Source organism: Equus quagga, chromosome 10, assembly GCF_021613505.1.
Source record: "Equus quagga isolate Etosha38 chromosome 10, UCLA_HA_Equagga_1.0, whole genome shotgun sequence".
NCBI classification, from domain to species: domain Eukaryota; kingdom Metazoa; phylum Chordata; class Mammalia; order Perissodactyla; family Equidae; genus Equus; species Equus quagga.
Genome location: NC_060276.1, coordinates 103986029 through 104001200, shown reverse-complemented (window position 1 = coordinate 104001200; position 15172 = coordinate 103986029). Strand labels below are relative to the sequence as shown.

Below are 15172 nucleotides of genomic sequence, written 5' to 3'. Positions count from 1 at the left end.
ACCTTTTGACACACCCCTAGTAAGCTTTGACACTTTCTTTTCGTGCTTTCTGTTATAAGGAGACATTCCTGGATCATCTTGTACTTTTCTGCTCCAGCCCAGGAATCAGTCATTTCTCCCAGAAATCTTGGTTCCTTTAGTGGAAAATTGTATATATAGAGGGCCCAGTCTGGGCAGCCGGGGTGCTCCTTATTGTTAATCACTGTTTCCAGTCCTCACATATTGATTTTTACCTCTTTTAGGAGCTAGTTTGTTTGCTGTGTCCTGTGATTCATAATCCACGAGGCAGAATTTGGCTATTGGTGATTTTCAGGAATTAAACAATGTCTTATTTAACTAATGACCCATGTGAAAAATACTGTTTGAAAATCACCTATTTGTCAGTTATTGTTAATTTTAAAATTATTTCCCTTGGGGAGGGTGTGTGGCTTAAAGACTCAGATTAAAGATTCTTACTCGGCCTTAATTACAGCCTGCTGAAGTCCAACATGATGCAATTTGCTCATGTTACAATAAGTATGAGATAACTTAAGTATCAAATATCAGATAAATGGTTAATTTTTATACGGTGTACGTAGTTCAATAAAACTAGGGCCTTTCTAGGGGAAAGTAAATATTTTGTAACCTTTGGGATATAAAATAATGAATTACCACAACTTTATTCAAAAAGGTCTATATTTTCTCATAAGCCAATAATTTATTGTTTCCTATTTGGATTTCCATCAGTCAGTGATGTGGAGTGAAAAATCAACAGTTTCTTTTCTTTTCTTCTTCTTCTGTTTTCTTTTCTTCCTTTTTGTTTTTAACAGCTTGTTTTCGGACTAATCTTTCTCTGGAAAAATGATCGAAAGGCCTTGCATTATTTCTGGCTCAAGGACCTATAAACGTCAGAGATCTTTAGTTAAGTTACTACAACGCTGTCAAAACCTTGAGTAGATGCTTTTAACTATCTGTAATAGCTCTGAAGGAACAAATAAATTTTAACACATAACCAAAATCCCTTTGACTGCTTTGAAACCATCTATTTTGTATTCACAGCATATGCCTTTGAAATGTTCTGCTCTCAATCTCCTTAAATAAAATTTCCGTTTATTGTGTGTTTATTTAAGTGAGAAATGAAAGCACTTAAGAATGTTGTTATTCTGCCATAGACAGACAGCCTACTTATTCAGTTCCCCAAGGCCAAGCACATCTTTTTACTCCCTGTGCCCAGAATTCTGTAGGTCCCTGACACTAAAACTATGAACGAAAGTATCAATGCAAGATAGGCTGTAGTAGGTCATTTAAGGGCCAGGTGTCGGGTGCTTAATCACCCAGTGCTTGATTACCAAACGCTTTCAGTGATCTTAGGTGTTCTCAAGGTCCTATCATGAAGCTTTTCATAAACTGTATTTTGTATTTTATTATAACATTTAATGATTTCTGATCTCTGCTCTTCACACTTCCTTTGCACCTTCACTTTATCATGAGTATTTTATATTGTGTGCTTCTAGTAAAATGATTTTTATCATACTGTTTTTTACGGCCTTCCATAAATGGATTTGAAGTACAACTTAACTTTCCCTTTTGTGAAAACTCAAAGAAAAGTATAGTTGACCTCATCTGTACAATCATCTATAGAATAATCTTTTTTGGACTTCAGTAAAGTTTTATCCAAAATAATTAATAGAACTAGGCCATCCTTTCCTTGTTTCCCATCAAAGTTAACAGTTGTCTCTTTATGTATGAAAAGCAATGGCAAAGGGCTCTTTAAAAATATCAATCCCTAAACGACTCCTGGTCTTTTAAATTGAAGAAACATCTTTTTTGCTTATGCTTCTTGACACACTTTTCTTACGTGCTTTATACTGGTGGACTTAGAAGTATTTGTTGGTAATTATGGAAGAACTAACAAGAACGCTGACATTAGGTTTTTGTGTTCATGCTGTTTACAGTTGCATGGATGATGAGACCCCATTCCTGACATACCATAGCATTAAACCGAGGCCCTTGGAAAGTACTTAAAACGCTGGTCATCAAATTTTAAAAATTATATTAGTGTGGGTATGCAAACTATTTTTCACTTTTTTTACTTGAAAAAATATTAGTTTTATTTACCTTTCTGTGAATACAGTCTACATCACAGCCCAATGGAACTTTCTATAAACAAGGAAGACATGTTGTCATTTGTCATCTTTGAAAGGAAATTTAATCGCTTGAAAAAAACAATCAAAGCTAAAACCTTGAGAGAAAAATTACCATCCAGTACATTCTCAGGGATTTCTTCTTGCTATACCTTTGTTTTTCCTTTTTGAAAGCATTTTATAATTGTAAGATGTCTGAGGAAAAGGACAGCTTGCATTCTGGGAGTTTTAAAAGTTATGACAGGAAACTAAAATACACGTCCTCTGTATTTAAAGGCATTTCACACCAATATGCTATTTGTTTTATAACTTTCGTGTTTTTTACTGTCTAAAAATGTCTTTAACATTTAGTGAACTGAAGAAATAAAGCATGTCAGAGTCCAGATTAATGTAAAGACTACACTATTTAACGTTTAACTAGGAACTTTTAAACATAGTTTGGGTCCCAAGTTCAGTATGGAAAGAGCTTAAAAATTTAAACTAATGAAAACGCAAAATACACATTTTTGGAGTTGATAAACGCTTTGTTTAATCAAATAGCTATTTTTCCTTCTCTCCTAAGTCTTTTTAAACTTTAAAAGGATTAAGCAGTTTGTAAAAAAGAATCCATACCCCATTCTGCTACCTCTCTCTATATTTATTAATGTGAAAAAAATCATTATGAAACAATTACACAAGACCTACATTTCATAGGCTCCTAAACTCTGAAACACAGATATATAGAAAATATATCAAAAATTCCTGCTTATTGCAATGTGCGAAACGAGTTTCAAAATGTAACCCTCTTCCTCATTTTTTCCCGCAAACTAATAAAATCAGTTAGGTTCTCTGACTGAACGCTTATTAAAAAAAAAATCCAAAAACCTGTTTGGTAGTTGCTGCAGGATAACCCTTCTCCCCCTTCTCTCGCCCATACACCCATTTAGACTGGCAAGCCTATTTTCATTTTATTTCAAAGATTTTTTTTTTTTTTTTTTTTTAAGCAAAGGCAGGGGACGGCGGGGGTTGCTAAATTTATCTTCTTCTCCAGCCACCGGGATGAAGAAAACACATTTACTGCGGGCGGGGGTCTGAGGGCCTGCAAACAACTCGAGCAGGCGCCTCGGCCAGGACCGGCGCGGAGAGGCGGTAGATCGCCGGGGAGGGCCCGGGGGGCGGCCGCGGCCCACGGGAGATGGTGGGGGGCGGCCGGGCCGGGGCTGGGAAGGGCCGCCTGCCTCTCCGCGGGGTCGCCGGACCGCGGCCCCGCGCAGCCTTTACGGCCGAAGCGGCGGCAGCGGCGCGTGTGTAGCGGCGGCGGGCGGGAGCGCGGAGGAGGTGGAAAGAAGGGGGGCGCTGTCACGGAGACTCCGGCCGCCGGAGACCCCGCCGCAGCGAGGCCACTGGGCTCCCCGGTCGCGGGCGGGAGCGGTGCCGAGCCGGGGCTCCAGGGGTACACACCGGGCGGAGGAGGGGGCCTATCTACCCTTCCGCATTTTCCTGGGTCTCTCTCCCGGGCGGTGACGTGACGTGCTGACGGCGGGCCCGTGCCGGGGAGCTGGGCCGCTTTTTGTCAGCTCCGAGCTCGGCCCCTCCTCCCTCCCTCCTCCCGCCCCACCAGCCGGAGCCCGGCCCAGTGCTCCAGAGAAAGGCCGGCCTGCAGCACCCGCCACCGTCGCCGACCGCCCGCACGCCCGTCCGGTGAGTTTCGGGCGCCGCCGCGGCCGCGGGGCCTAGCGCGCGCGCAGCGGCCTGGTCCCGGCCTGGTCGGCGGCCCGCAAGGCGCCCTTCCGCGCTAGGCCGGGCGGTGTGGCGCGCGGCGCCGAGCAGGCCCCGAGGAGGCCGCAGTTAGGCCCGGGGAGGAGCCCGGCTGCCCCGAGCGGCGGCGGAGGCGCGCTCCGTAAACGGGCGGGGGTTGGGGGAGGGTCGCCCGGTGGCCCGGGAGGCGGCTGAGGGGCCCCAGGTCGGCGCCGCGGCCGGCCCGGGGCACCGCGCGGGGGCGAGGCCTGGCAGGGAGGCGAAGGCTGCAGGCGTGAGGTGAAGGCCGCAGGCCGGCCGGGCCGATTTTCGCTATGTAAATATCAGCGAGGGGGGGAGGGACGGGGGACAAGATGGCGGCGGCTCGGCGCCTGCTGCAGGGGACGACTGAGGGGTTGCCGGGAGGGGGAGCCGCCATCTTGAAGGCGGCGTCTGAAGAGAAAATTCCGCTACAGCCCGTGAGGGGGGGTCGGAGAGCGGGCGGCGGCGGCGGCGGCTCCGGTGACGGGCCCCGGAGGCCCGGCGCGGCAGCGTGTGCGCGCGGAGGGGCGTGCTCGCTCCCCACGGCGGCCATTGCCCTCGCCGCCATGATGGGCGCTCGGGCTGCAGGCGCTCGGCGGCAGCGCCACCTTCCTGCCCTGCCTTCCGCAGCCCCGTGACTGGCTGCAGCTGCTTCCGCTGGAGTGGAACTCAGCTGCCGCAGGCGGCCATTGCTGCCGCCCGGCGCCGGGGACGTCTGGCCCCTCAGCGCCTCTGGCCCGCGCCTTCCCTCTGCGCTTGCAGCCGATGGGGGCCGGCGGGGCGGGTGGCAGCCCGGGCTGCTGGGCTCCTCGGCAGATGGGACCCTGAGACGTGTTATTTTTACTCACGCCAAGTCATACGTGGCTATTAGGGTGCTTTCGATGCGGTGGTTTTCCAACAATCACTGCGTTCCCAAGCATCTGAATAAAGAAAGAAAAATGAAATTTGATGCGAAGGTTCTCACCACTCTGTTATCCAATAGGGGAAAAAGCGCAAGTTGCACAACACAAAAACCGAGGGATAAAATTTGGAAGGCTTCTCAGCTCGTTTATTTGCAAACACCTTTTTTGAAAAGCTGTTTTGAAGCTATTAGTGATGTTTTGGTAGTGTTTCCTTTTTTTCGAAGAGTAAAGAAAGCGCAGAAAGTTTTTTATCTCCTTACTGAAGGACAACGTCATGTGGTGCAGTATTTTTTGTTCCTGTACTTCTCATGGTTATTTAGAAGCCCCTGTTTGATTTGAAAAATTCTAAGGTAGAATTGCATCCCTTAAGGTAGTTGTGATTGCCTGCCGTACAACTCGCCTGTAATCTCGCAGCCCCTTGTTGGCGAGGCACTGCGCTGGGTGCTAAGAAAGATTCGAAAGGTTCTTGTAATGCAGACGGTGGCTGCGAGAAGTTGTTGGTCAGAGGCAGATGAGACAAGGTGAAATGCACTTAAAGTGCTGCGGGAAAGGCACAGGCAATTACTGGGGCTTCGGAGGACCGCAAGGTTTCCATTTGGAGCGTCAGGAGAGGGTTCCTGAAATAGGTGACATTTTGAGAAGGTTACTGAAGGATGGGTAGGACTTTGTTAGGCAGAGGTGGGGGTGGGGAAAGGGCATTTCAAGGGTGAGGCTCCTTCAGAAAACAGCCAGTGGTTACACTTTGACTGGAGATGATGGGGTGGGTAGGGGAGTGGTGGGAATTCTGGCTAGAAAAGGTAGATGGTGGAAGAGCTTGCTGGCCAGGTGGGGAGGCTTATGCTTATGGGGGAGGACAAGGGAGCCCTGAGATGGCACGGTGATGACACACCTGAGCCGGGCTTTATATTCACTTAGCAGTTACATTGGATTAAGAAAAGTTTCAAAGTTGAGAAATAATGAGAGTAGCAAGTTGATCAGTGTTCCCACTACCGGAGTGATGATCAAGAATGTTGAGAAGTTAAGCCAATTTGGCTACTTTTTGCTTGGTCCATCTCCACTAGACAGCTGCTCCTTTTTTCTAGCCGAACTTCTCACTCCAAATCACCTTTTGCTCAGATGTAGTAAACAAATAGGGAGGGGTTTCTAATTTTTACCATGGTTGAAAATTACAGGACTAGCGCTGTGGGTTTCTTTACGAAAATGAGGAATGAAGCTGTAGGTATTCCCACGGTAATTTAAGAAGTCAGTTTTGAAAAGTGGATTAGAAGAGTAATTACTAAAAAGGCAGTGGCCTTCAGATGGCCTTTTGCAATCCCTGTTCTTCCTGGTGAGAGTAACCATCTCTTTGTTTGAGAAGGTAACTAAAGCTGTTTGCTAAGCCAGGCCTTCTCATGTTTTGATTAATATTTGACTATCCTAGATGCACATTTGGGGAATGTGTTTCCTAGAATTTTAAGATAGAAATCTGTAGGTAGCGTTAAGTATTCTTTAGAAACTTGTTTTTCCATTTTCTTAGACTGCCACAGGTCAGAGCAGTCATGCTCCAGGTGACGGTGGGAGGGAACTGGAGATTCTCATGTTTATCATAAAGGGCCATGGTTACAAAAAGTTTGAGAAACAGTTCATTGTAGGAGGCCCAAGTTGCTAAGGCGGGCTGTGGTTGTTGAGGTGCTAAAGGTAAACATAAACTCAGAAGAACCAGTCGCTTTATATATCTTGATAGCTGGGAAAGACATGGAAGAGTTAAAAAGAAAAAAGAGAATTGTATTGCTGCACGCGCAGTACAGCAGCGGTAGATGTTCTAGAACGGCAAGAGTGAATGTGCAAGATAGATTGTTAGACTCAAGTTGTATAATTAAGAAGAGAGATAAGTGTATAGTTGAGAAGGATTTCTATCCCAAACAGTTAAATATACAATGCTTTTTGCCTGAAGGGTAGACCTTGATTTGATGCTCTGGAAAACTGACTGGTGGAGCACCTTATTACCCAACCATCCTGGATTAATCAAGCGTTAGTTTTTAATTTATGCATATGTTTCAGATAGATGTAAGTTTCTTTTTTTAAAAACCAGCTCACAGTGCATTAAAAACAATTTTTTTTTCCACATTGCTTTTTGTAAATGCTTCCTCTCCAAGCACATCTGGACTTGTCAGTGATGACCTTGTTTGTATTATTTGTGTTTACGCACACTGGTGATTCCAGACTTTCTTTTTCACTCTTAAACTCCTCAACCTGTCCTTGAAACTCCTCAGCCTCAGCAGAGGTGGCCTAATCTTTTACGAAAACCAGAAAGACCACCATCTGATCTAAGCCGTTGAGTTTCCCTCCTTCTACTTCATGTTCTTCCTCCCTCTGCCTAGGCTTTCCTCCTGTTCTCTCACTGCAGGAAGAATTGGCCTCCTTGAGGCCCAGCTGCTCTGCCTGTGTGCTGCTCCCGTCCCAAAGGACAGCGCTCTGTCAGTGATTCTGCCGCTTGCATCATTCCCTCTAATCTGCTGGTGTCTTTCGCTCTCCTTGTAAACATCTCTAGATTTGCTCATCTTACAAAAACCTCACCTCTTCTCTCTCCTTTCACCAGTACTTTTCTTTCTTTTCATCCTACTTATTCCTAAATCCAGTATTTCCCAAACTGGGAAACTGTTCCACAGCATGTCAGCAGTGTGTCATATAAAAGTGTTCTGTTTCAGAAACTCTCTGTGCCTTCTCTGTCTTCTACCATGGGATTTCACTCAAGGTCAATCCTCTGTTGTTTTTTCTCGAATCTTCTCCGCTGATGTTGGTGTCCTTTAACGTGCCCACCCTCTCTTCTAGTTTCTCGTCTAGCATTTCCAGTGGCCTACTGACCATCTCCACCCAGGTGTCCTCTGTCTGAACATGGCTGAAACCAAATTTATCTGGCACATAGTAGATGCCTAGTATATTTATTGAAAATCTTTTTTTTTTGGTAACCCACAGCCTCTAAACCAGCTAGCTTTCTTTCTGTTAATAGCACCATCATTTTTCCGGGCTCATTGTTTCTTCTCTGTCTCGTGTAACAATGTGGACATCTTTAATTTAGCATTTAACCTATTATGTTTTAACTGTGTGTTTATATTTTTGTCATCTTTTCAAAACGCTGTAGAGACAGGTTCTCATTTGTTCTTATCTCTGAGCAGTACCTGGCACATGGTCATTATCTCTAAAAACAATTATCTCAATTATTGGGTGGAGACAATTTTATGTAGTTAGATAGTTTTCAACTGTTCGAGCCTGTGTCCTTTGACCAAGGGGTGTACGTATTAAGGCACACCACCTGAGCTGAGTGACCCCCACCCCACCTCCACTGCTTAACTCACTGAAGTTAATGTTGCCAGTCTATTCTTACTCCAGTCAAATTATTTTTCCAAGCAACTTTTTATAAAATCCAGGTATCTTGTAACTATATTTTACTCAAAGGGAGGTACACTTTAAGGAAACTAAGTGGCTTGAAGTATACAGCCATTAGGATTTTAAAAAATATATATTTAAAATTTTTAATTTGTGAACTATTTCAGAATTACTGAAAAGCGAGTATTACCCAGATTTAACAAGTCTCAATATTTTATTACGTATTTGCTTCATAACTTGTTTGTTTAAAGAAAGAAAACCTCACAAATCCAGTTAAAGTGTGCTCACCTATCCCTTTCCTGTCTCGTCTTTGCCACAAGTAACCACTGTCCTAATATGTATGTACCAAACACAATATCAAGTATAGCTCTCTGTGTTTTAACTTTACGGAAATGGTATCCTACTGTGTGTGTCATTTTGTATGTATTTTTTCACTTAGCAGTGTTTTTTTGAGATTTATCCGTGTTGTATGTGGATCTAGTTCAGTGGTTTCTCAGAGTATGCTCCAGGATTTCCCAGAGATCCCTGAGATTCTTCCGGCTGTGTTCTTCTGTACGCTGCTTGAGTACTGTACAGAGGTCACACGGCACATGATGTCATAAGAGATTGAAGCAGTTCTGGGAATCCAGCTGTCCTCTATTAAGCCTGTCTTTAAAGAGAGTTGCAAAAATGTAAAACAATGCTACCCTTTCACTAGTTTTTTTTTTGTTTTGAAAAAGTTATTTTAAAATAAATGTTATTTGTGTTTATATACAGTGGGTTTATAATTTTTTATGAATTAATAAATATTTTGTAAATGTTTCAGATTTAATTTTTAATATAAATATCTATAGCTAGAACCCACGTAAACAAAAACTCTTTGGCGTCCTCAACTTTTAAAAATGCAAAGGGGTCCTGAGACCGAGAAGTTTGAAAACTGTTGATGGAGTTCATTCATTTTACTTGTATTTCAAAGTATAAATATACTGTGGTTTATTTATCTCTTCTTACGGAGGGGCCATTAGGTTGTTTGCAGTTTTCTGCAATTTCAAATAATGCTACTGTGGACATCCTTATACAGGGTTCTTCTCTCTTGGGATTATAGAAATAGAATTGCTACATTCAAGAGTCTGTACCTTTGTCAGCTTTACTGGGACTTGCCACATTGTCAAATTGTATTCCATTTGACACTCCCACCAGCTGTGTATGAGCCTCTCTTTCTCCAGACCACTGCCAAAAGATTAGACTTTGCAATTTTCGAATCTGTTGGATATAAACGATATCTCATTACTGTTTTCCTTTTGCATTTCTTAGATTACTAGTGAGGTTGAGCTTTTTTTCCCACGTATTCGTTGGCCGTTTGAATTTTTTGTAACTTGCTTGTGCCTATCATTGGTCCATTTTTCTATTGGATTGTTGCCTTTTTCTCATTGGTTTATGGATATTTTTATATTCTGAACACTAATTGATTTGTAATTATACACACTGAAAATACCATTCCCTGGTCTGTGGCTTATCTTTTAGCTTTGTTTATGGAATATTTTTTGTGTAGAACTTCTTAATATGAAAGGAATCAGTTTTGTCAGGGTTTTTTTTTTTCACTTCTGGCTTAGGTTTTCTTGTGTCTGCAAGAAATTCTTCCCTTACCCCAAGATCATAATGATACTGTGCCTTTTCATATTTAGGTCATGAATTCATCTGGAATTTTTTTTCTCTATTGTGTGATGTAGGGATCTAATTTTATCTTTTTAATGTGGCTTTGCCAAGTAGTTCAGCCTTTCTCCCCACTGATTAATAATGCAACTCTTGAGGTTTATCATTTTCTCACATATACACATCTGTTTCTAGTTTCTTGCTTTTTGTTTCATTGGTCTATTTCTATACTACTCTGATTTAATAATGATGCCTTTATAATTCAGTCTTAATGTATGTTCTTTTTCTTCAGGATTCTTAAAGCTATTTTCCTCCCTTTGTTTATTTTTGGGTCAGTTTGTCGATTTCTATGAAAAACTGTTGGATTTTTATTATATTTGCATCAAATTTATAGAATAAATATATAGATACATATCATAGACGTATGCTAAGTAGTGGAGCTGCGATTTGAATCTGGCCATGCTCTATTGCTTTTCATAACATTCTTGCACAAACTTTTGTTAGATTTTTTGCTAGATATTGTGTAAGTTTTGTTAATAGAATTTTCTTTTAGTAGTTATTTAGTTATTGCTGATGTATAGGGAACACTGTGGACTTACATGTATTGATCATGTAACCTTGCTGAACTCTCATATGACCATATTTCATAGATTCTGAGATGCACTTTTCCCCCCTACATTTTAACATCTCTGAAATCAAAACAGATCTTCAATTGATGGTGTCCTATAATCACCGTTGTCTTGGCAGCAGTCATGATATAGTTATCATTGCCTGCACAGGCACAAACTTGGTCAAGACTTTTCATTTTGTCATCACTTAAATGAGTATGTGTATCGTTGTGTTGTTATTTCATGCCAAACAATACAACTGAAGGCAAAAGAAATTGCAGAGTGTGTGTCTGACTGGAAAGCAAATCCCATAGATAATAATGGAGCATTTTAAGAAATGCTGTATCACGGACACTCTTGTCGGCAGAGGACAATATTGTTGGGCAAAGATTGGATAGCATTGGGTAGAAAAGCAATCCATAGTAGGACCCTGAATATCTAGTTTTAGGGGTACCCTACCAGTTTCTTTTGCTTTTATTTTTTCTTTTTGTATATGCACAAGATATGATAAAAATATGTCTAAGTCTGAAAGAATTGTCTCTAAATCTAAAATGAAAATTCTAGATAATAAAATATGGCATCAGTGTAATTGGCAATTTTTTTTTTAGTTGTATGTGAAATAAGGATACATCTTACAATTGGTATCTTTAGATTCAATGAAATGTGGGAGTAGTAACAGTTTATAATTTTTTTTTGTATTTTCTAAGTAGTTGTGTGTCAATAATGAAGTTTTATTTCTTCTTTTCGATTCCTTTTTGCCTCATGTTTGTTTCTTTCTTTCTTTCCCCCTACATTGACTAATGCCTCTAGCACAGTGTTGAATAGAAGCATTGATAATGGGCATCCTTGCCTAGGTACTTCAGTGGAATGCTTCTAATATTTTATCATTAAGTATGGTATTGTAGTGGGTTTTTTTTAGAGGGCATACATATTATTTATCAGTTTATGTTCTCTTCTACTTATCATTTTAGAGTTTTCATCATGAACAAAAGTTGATTTTTGTAATGCTTTTGCCACATCTATTGGTGTGATGCATTCATAGATTTTCTGTTTTAAACTGTCTTTGGATTCCCTGGATGTTTGCATCCCTTTGTTATTGCCGTGTACTTTGCCTTTCTCATGTAGTCTTTGTCTTGTTTTGATAACAAGGTTATGCTGACTTCGTGAGATGGGCTGGGAATATTTCTTTTTTGAAACACGTTGTATTTAATAGAGATAATCCGTTTCTTGAAAGTTAGATAGAATTCATCTGTGAAACTGCCTGGTGTCTTGTCTGTGAGTTGGTTTTTGATTTATTAATAGTTTCTTTCATGGTTATAAGTCTTTTTGGCTTTCCGTGAGTTTTTAAAATTTATACAAAATGAACGATATTCTAGAAAAATACAAATTTTCAAACATTGGTATAAAATAGAAGTTTCTCTAATGACTAAATTGTCTAATTTCATTAATTTGTTCCCTTTTTTCTGATGAGTACTGCCAGTAGCTTGCTTGTATTAAGACTTTTCAAATTGTTCTTTTTATTGACCTTTCTGTTTCTGCTCATATGGTTAATATTCTTTCCTTCTACTTTATTTGCATTTATTCTGACATTTAAAAAATTTAAGTTGGAGATTTAGCTCATGCGTATTTAATCTTTACTCTTATAATATATGCTTTTAAAACTATAAATTTTCCTCAGAGCTGTAACTAGATGCCGTGATTTTGACATGAATTGATTTTTATTGTTTAGTTCTAAATATATTGTGATTTTCATAGTTTTCCTATTGCCCATTAAATTATTTAGAACTTTGTTTTCACATTTATGATATATATATATTTTTTTGCTGTTACTATCTGTGACATTTATTTCTAATTTTATTGCATTATAGTTGGGGAACATTGATTGATATGTAAAAATCAAATGTATTTCTCTACACTAACAACAGACAATTTGAAAATCAAATTTAAAAGTTGGTACAGGAGCCGGCCCCATAGCATAGTGGTTAAGTTTGTGTGCTCTGCTTCGGCAGCCCGTGGTTCACAGGTTTGGATCCCAGGTCCGGGCCTAGCACTGCTTGACAAGCCACACTGTGGTGGCATCCCACATAAAATGGAGGAAGATTGGCACAGACGTTAGCTCAGCGACAATCTTCCCCAAGCGAAAAGAGGAGGATTGGCAACAGATGTTAGCTCAGGGCCAATCTTCCTCACAAAGAAACAAAATGAAATAAAAAAATAAGAATAAATAAAGCTACTAGAATTAAAAAAATAAATTTAAAAAAGCCAGTACAATTTATAATAAGGTCAGAGAACGTCTAATACCTTGAAATGGATTCAACAAAGCATTCTAAGACCTTTAGAAAAAGCCTTTCTAAGAGAAATGAAAGAAGAACTAAATTAATGGGGAGAGATACGTTGTTCATGGATTGGAAGTGTCAATATTATAAAGATGTCAGTTCTGATATAAAGAGATTCAATGCAATTTCAATCAAAACCCCAACAGGAATTTTTTTTTTTTGATAGATCAGTTCTCAAATTTATATGGAAACGTGAAGGGCCAGGAATAGCAAAGGCAGTCTTGAAAGAAAAATGGGAAGACTTACACTACCATTATATCAAAAGCTTATTATAAAGTTATAGTGATTAAAACAGTGGGCACAAAGCCAGATCAATGGAACAGAATAGAGTCCAAAAGCAGACCTAGATGTATAAGGTCAGTTGATTTACAACAAAAGTGTACTGGGATTTGGGCTGAATGTAGAGGGTAATTAAGGGAGAATTGATACTACTGATCCAACAGCAAAATTGATTTCTCTACATATTTGTCTTTTTTTGTAATTCCATTTAGTAGAGTTTTCAATTATTCTTATCAATAGGACTTCCCATTCTTAAGTGTTATGTAAGAAAGTTTTTGTCTTCAAGTATATTAATTTTGTACCAGCACACTGGTACATACTGATTAATTTTTCAGTTTATTCTCTTGGATTTCCTAAATAGATCATATATAAATAAGTACAATTTCTTTCAAGTAATAATAATTATATCTTACGTTTCATTATCTTACCTAACTGCATTGGCTATCAATTCCCATACAATCTTAAATAATAATAGTGTTAATGGGCATCCTTGTCTTGATTTTGACTTTGGAAGGAATACTTTTAGTGTTTTACCTTAGTTTTATTACGTCTTTTTGTAATACTTTTTGTGATACTGACATCATTCTCCCATCCAAAAACACGTGTTGTAACATGAACTAGTTTAAGATTTGCATATACTTGGGTATTTTATAACAGCTTTATTCAGATATAAAATGAACCCTTTAAAATGTACAGTTCAGTGGTTTTTAGTAGATTCAGAGTTGTGCAGCCATCACCACTAATTTTAGAACATTTTATCGCCCCCAAGAGAAACCTTGTGCCCATTAGCAATCGTTCTTCCCCCAGCCCCGCCCCGGCAACCACTAATCTGCTTTCGTCTGTATAGATTTGCCTATTCTTGACATTTCATATAAATGGAATCCTATAATATGCGGTCTTTTGTTTCTGGCTTCTTGCACTTAGCATAATGTTTTGAAGGGTCATCCATGTTGTAGCAGTATTAGTATTTCATTCCTATTTATTGTCTTTTTTTTAACAGTTAAGAAAATATCCTTCTATTCCAATTTGAGTAGTTTGTTGTAGATAAAAAATAAATGTTGAATTTCAACTTTTCAACATCTATTAAAATCAGGATTTTCCTTTTTTGATCTGTTAATTTGGGCCATTACTTGGCTCCATCCTTGAATTCTAAAATAATCATACTTTGTCAAGGTCTATGTATATACATGTGTATATATGTTTTTACATGATGGATCACATTTGCGAAGACTTGACTTGGGGATTCATAATTAACCAAGTTTGTAGTTTAGTTCTGTTATTTTTGTTAGGTTTTTTAAAAATGGTAAATTAGTTTTGTAAGAGGAATTGAGAAAGCTTTCCTTCTCTGTGCTCTGGCATAGTTCGGATTGCTTTGGGGAAAGCCTGGAGCTTTTTGAAAGGGTAATAGACAACTTTCTTTTTTTCCCCCCAATTTCATCGTGATTGGGTTTTCTATCTCTTACTGAGTTAATACTGATAACTTGCATTTCCCCTCAATGTACTAGCATAGAATTATGGACTATTTTCTTACAAGTTTTTTCATTTTTTTCTGTATTTTTTTTTCTTTCTCATTTCAAGTTATGTATGTTTGTGCTTTTCCCCAGTTTCCCCTCCTCTTCTAGCTTATTATCTAGTGGTATTTTACTATCTCTCCAAACCCCTGAAAAAGGCCAGGTTTGGGGTTCTGGGGGGGGGGAGATATGAATTAGCTGCTTCCTTAGCTATGCTCCAGGGAATGATCATGGAATTACTGCTGCTGCTACTCAGCCTGGAGCTCATATTCAATGAGCGTGCCCATTGTTGGTCATGTTAGGAGCAGGTATATTGCAAACCAGCCCCTGCATTGTCCAGCCTGTTCTTTTTTTTTTTTAGTGATTAAAGGATTTATTAAGTTATAGTACAAAACATACTGCTAATTGCATTAGCAAAAGATCACTGTGAAAACACTCCATAATTCTGCAACTGTCAACTTAAAAATTAAAAAATTTGTTATAGTTGTTGAAAAGCCTGATGATATATTCTTGCTGGTGTTTAAGATGTGCAGAGAACATTGTTAGTGTCAGCACTGAGTTTACAGAACCTCACAGACCCAATGTAATGTATTTAGGAAAAGCAATAACAGGAAGCATGTGTTCCTGTAGGTGAGGGAAAGAGTAGGGTCAGTATTA

At 39.9% G+C, this 15172-nt stretch overlaps 1 protein-coding gene across 4 annotated transcripts in view; it reads left to right on the top strand.

Annotated features, from left to right (window-relative positions):
- Positions 1–3199: 3199 nt before the first annotated feature.
- ZFX (zinc finger protein X-linked) overlaps positions 3200–15172 on the top strand; it is a 51346-nt gene continuing 39373 nt past the window's right edge. For 3 of the 4 annotated variants that reach the window (XM_046673434.1, XM_046673432.1, XM_046673435.1), the window contains exon 1: positions 3201–3803. The gene's annotated coding sequence lies outside the window, so the exon portion shown is untranslated. Of the gene's footprint in view, positions 3804–15172 lie in introns of all 4 variants that reach the window. The other variant, XM_046673436.1, reaches the window with a different exon arrangement.